Source organism: Sciurus vulgaris (assembly GCF_902686455.1).
Source record: "Sciurus vulgaris genome assembly, chromosome: 9".
Taxonomy (NCBI): domain Eukaryota; kingdom Metazoa; phylum Chordata; class Mammalia; order Rodentia; family Sciuridae; genus Sciurus; species Sciurus vulgaris.
Genome location: NC_136469.1, coordinates 82,468,056 through 82,473,178, shown reverse-complemented (window position 1 = coordinate 82,473,178; position 5,123 = coordinate 82,468,056). Strand labels below are relative to the sequence as shown.

Here is a 5,123-nt window from a genome sequence, read left to right as displayed (position 1 = left end):
AGTCATATATGTACATTAGGTAATAATGTCTGTTTCACTTTACTATCATTCCTACCCCTATGTCCCTTCCCCTCCCTTCACTTCCCTCTATCTGATGTGAAGTAACTCTATTCTTCCCTATCCCCCTCACCTTATTGTGAATTAGCATCTGCATATCAGAGAAAACATTCAGCCTTTGGTTTTTTGGTTTTGGCTTATTTCACTTAGCATGATATTCTCTAACTCCATTCATTTACCAACAAATGCCATATTTTTATTCTTCTTTAAAGCTGAGTAATATTCAATCATGTATATTTACCACATTTTTTTAATCCATTCATCTGTTGAAGGGTGCCTAGGTGGGGTTCCATAGTTTAGCTATTGTGAGTTGAGTTACTATAAATATTAATGTGCCTATGTCACTGTAGTATGTTGATTTTAAGTCCTTTGGGTATAAACTGAGGAGTGGGATAACTGGATCAAATGGTGGTTCCATTCCCAGTTTTCTGAGGAATCTCCATTAGAATTAGTTTTCAAGTATGCTGGAAACTATGGCCCAGAAGCACATAGTATGACAGGACAAATAAACTAGATGTTAGAATTTTGCAACAGATATTCCACCCATTAAATAATTTACATTTTGAAATTTGATACATATAATGTGGAATAACTCTTTAGGTACCAAGCATTAAGTTTTGTTTTTTGTTTTAAACTAATACTAAAGGCTGATACACGACCTACACAAAACAAATTCAATGAACTTCCACTAGCAGACCTTTAAAATAATCATTACCTAAAGAAATTGTGCTCTTTTTCCGCAATAGGGATTTTGTGTGTGTGTGTGTATGTGTGTGTGTGTGTGTGTGTGTATGTGTGTGTGTGCACACTTTACTCAGATTGAACTCTAGGCCTTACATATGCTAGGCAATCACTCCACCACTGAGCTACATCCCCAGCGCTGTGTATTTTTTTATTATGAGACAGTTCTGGCTAAATTGCCCAGCTTAGTCTTGAATTTCTAATCCTCCTGCCTCAGCCTACCCAGTAGCTACGATTATGGGCTTCCACCATCATACCCAACAACAGGGATAATCTTGTTCTTGTGTTCTTTCCTGAATTATATTATATTTATCTCATCTATGATGGTATCCCAATTGCTAAAAATAGCCTGTAAAAAAATTTCTAATATTTTAAATCTTCTAACTTCTTCCTGTTTATTTTCTGTATATAATAGTATATTCTTTCAATATCTATATTGTCCTGTTTTCTACATAAAAAAAAAAACTTTCCAATTTAACTGTTTTAACTGAACAGGCCAACCAAGCCTATTATTTTTCCACTGAATTTATGAAATAGAGAAAATCTTTTGATGTGAATATGCAACCTCTATTTCACTCTTTAGTCCTAAAATGACTCATGTTCATCACACGTTTTAATTTATGTTCCTAGGTTAACTTTTTCAGTTCCTCCTTTTTGTCAACCTGAACTTGCAAGTTAAGATTCATCATATTATGTAATTTAAAAGAATTACTACACAAGATTATTTTCCCTGTTACATGTTATGATGCCTAAAAATTCACCATGGGATTCATTCATTTGAAAATAAAAACTTCTAAAATACTCACATCATCTTAAAATAGTGAGTCACAGCATCTGCTATGCAAAACACTATTTTCCATGAGATTCTCAGAATATAGGGAGAGGGGAGATTCTGTGCTCAAATAAAAACAGGAAAATACTATGCTTGTTTTTCGTAGCAGGGATTGAATCCAAGGGGCACTTAACCACTGAGCTGCATCCCCAGCCCTTTTTTGTATCTTATTTAAAGACAGGGTCTTGCTAAGTTGCTGAAGCTGGCTTTGAACTTGCAATCCTCCTGCCTCAGCCTCCCGAGCCGTTGGTATTACACGTGTGCACCACTGTGCCTGCCACACATTGTATTTTTTTTTTTCTCTTGGAAACTCAATACTCTAAAGTTAAACATGGAAATTAAGAAGTCTTAACTAAGAACCATGTTTAACTTTGTTTAACCCAGTGTTTTCTCAAATATATGGACCATAGAAACCTACTAACTTCATACTCATAAATGTCCTACCATACCAGTGTTCTGTAGAGCATACTTCAGAAAATACTGCCTCAACCTGTAATCAGCAAAACTTTGATTTAGAATCATGGAATCATAAAGCAAGAAATTTTTGTCATTGATAATATAGCTTAAGTCTCAGGTTTTTCAGATTTAAAAAAAAAAAAACCTATAAAGTTAAATGACTTGGCACACTGTTTGGGCCCACCCTACTCTAAAACTCAGAGTCAAGATGCCTGAGAAAGTGCACCATGGAGAGGAGGAGGTGCAGACCTTTGCCTTTCAGTCAGAAATTGCCCAATTCATGTCTCTCATCATCAATATCTTCTATTTCAACAAGGAAATTTTCCTTCGGGAATTCATTTCTAATGCTTCCGATGCCTTGAACAAGATTTGCTGTGAGAGCCTGACAAACCCTGCCAAGTTGGACAGTGGTAAAGAGCTGAAAATTGACATCATCCCCAACCCTCAGGAAAGGACCCTGACTTTGGTGGACACAGGCATTGGCATGACCAAGGCTGATCTCATAAACAACTTGGGAACCATTGCCAAGTCTGGAACTAAAGCATTTATGGAGGCTCGTCAGGCTAGAGCCGACATATCCACGACTGGGCAATTTGGTGTTGGATTTTTATTCTGCCTACCTGGTGGCAGAGAACGTGGTTGCGATCACAGGGCACAATGATGATGAACAGTATGCCTGGGAGTCTTCTACCAAGGGGACCCTTCACTGTATGGATTGATCATGGCAATTCCATTGGCTAGGTATTAAAGTCATTCTCTACCTCAAAGAGCAGACAGAGTACTTGGAGGAGAAGTGGGTCAAAGAACTGGTAAAGAAGCACTTGAGGTTCATAGTCTATCCAATCACCCTTTATTTAGAGAAAGAATGAGAGAAGGAAATCAGTGATGATGAGGCAGAGTAAGACAAAGGTGAGAAAGAAAAAGAAGATAAGGATGAGAAGGAGAAACCCAGGACTGAAGATGTGGGCTCAGATGAGGAGGATGACACTGGTAAGGATAAGAAAAAGAAAACGAAGAAGATTAAGGAGAAATATATTGAGCGTGAAGAACTGAACAAGATCATGCCCATTTGGACCAGAAACCCTGATGACATCACTCAGGAAGAATATGGAGAATTCTACAAGAGCCTCACCAATGACTGGGAAGACCACCTGGAAGTCAAACACTTCTCTGTAGAAGGCCAGTTGGAATTCAGGGCACTGTCGTTCACCCCTCGGTTGGCTCCTTTTGACCTCTTGAGAACAAGAAGAAGAACGACAATAGCAAACTCTACATCCGTTGTGTGTTCGTCATGGACAGCTATGATGAGCAAATACCAAAGTATCTCAACTTTATTCATGGTGTTGTTGACTCTGCCCCTGAATATCTCCAGAGAAATGCTCCAGCAGAGCAAAATCTTGAAAGTTATTCATAAAAACATTGTGAAGAAGTGCCTTGAGCTCTTTTCTGATGTGGAAGAAGACAAGGAGAACTACAAAAAATTCTATGAGGCATTCTCTAAAAATCTTAAGCTTGGAATCCATGAAGATTTTACTTTGGCAGCGCCTTTATGAGCTGCTGCACTATCACACCTCTCAGTCTGGAGATGAGATGACTTCTCTGTCAGAGTATGTGTCTCACATGAAGGAGACAAAGAAGTCCATCTATTACGTTACTAGTGAAAGCAAAGAGCAGGTGGTCAACTATTGCTTTCATGAAGCATGTGTGGAAGCAGGGCTTTGAGTTGGTATACATGACTGAGGCTATTGATGAGTACTACATGCAGCAACTCAAGGAGTGTGATGGGAAGAGCCTGGTCTCTGTGACCAAGGAAGACCAGGAGCTACCTGAGGACGAGGAGGAAAAAAAAGAAATTGGAAGAGAGGAAGGCAAAATCTGAGAACCTTTGCAAGCTCATGAAGGAAATCTTGGACAAAAAGGTTGAGAAGGTCACAATCTCCAATAGGCTTGTGTCTTCACCCTGCTGCTTTGTTACCAGCACCTATGGCTGTAAAGTCAACATGGAGCAGATTATGAAGGTCCAGGCACTTCGAGACAACACTACAATGGGCTATATGATAGCCAAAAAGTGCTGACCCTGACTACTCCATTGCCGAGACACTGTGGCAAAAGGCAGAGGCAGACAAAAATAACAAGGCTGTCAAGGACCTGGTGGTGCTATTTGAAACTACACTGCTCTCTTCTGGCTTCTCCCCTGAGAACCCCCAGATCCACTCCAATTTCATCTACCCCATAATAAAGCTAGGCCTAGGCATTGATGAAGATGAAGCGACAGTGGAGGAACCCAGCAATGCTGTTTCTGGTGAGATACCCCCTCTCAAGGATGATAAGAATGCATCTTGAATAAAAGAAGTAGATTAGGAGTTGCCACTGAGAACTCTACCCTCTATATAGTTTCCCCATGGCTCCTACAGTGGCCTTGAATGACCCTTTCCCATCTGGCTTCCTCTGCTGATTGATGGTCATAAAAACATTGTGAAGAAGTGCCTTGAGCTCTTTTCTGATGTGGAAGAAGACAAGGAGAACTACAAAAAATTCTATGAGGCATTCTCTAAAAATCTTAAGCTTGGAATCCATGAAGATTTTACTTTGTGGTTTTCTCCTGTCTTTGGTGTCTTAAAGGAGGAAACAAGGTCCTCAAGCCCCCATCCCCTACCTAGTTTGATAGCAGGGTTGGATGTTGTATTGTGGTTTTTCTTGTTTTATTTTGTTCCAAAATTCAAGTACGCAAAATTTTTTTTAAAAAGTTAAACTTTAATAACATGACCAGAATTAGAACCTGCATTTTGTTTTCCATCTGATTCCTAGAAATCCAAACAATACATGACCATACTTTTCCAATTGAAATGAATGAAGTACATGAATTAGTTGACGGAAATGCCACAGAACTGTCATGTACATAAGAGACCTCTGGAGTTACTAGCTCTCTTGTCTTTGTGATCCTATCTTACAGGTGAAGGAGTATGGGTTTTTGTGGTGTTTGTAAAAATGGAACCAAACCCACTTTTTTTTTTTCACTCAGTCTTATATTGCTAAC

The 5,123-nt window shown here is 39.1% G+C and overlaps 1 pseudogene across 1 annotated transcript; it reads left to right on the top strand.

Moving 5' to 3' along the window:
• The first annotated feature begins 2,294 nt into the window (after window positions 1-2,294).
• On the top strand, window positions 2,295-4,450 carry LOC306669192 (heat shock protein HSP 90-beta-like; annotated as a pseudogene). The gene has a single exon. The product of its transcript is annotated as a heat shock protein HSP 90-beta-like (transcript).
• The last annotated feature ends 673 nt before the right edge of the window (window positions 4,451-5,123 follow it).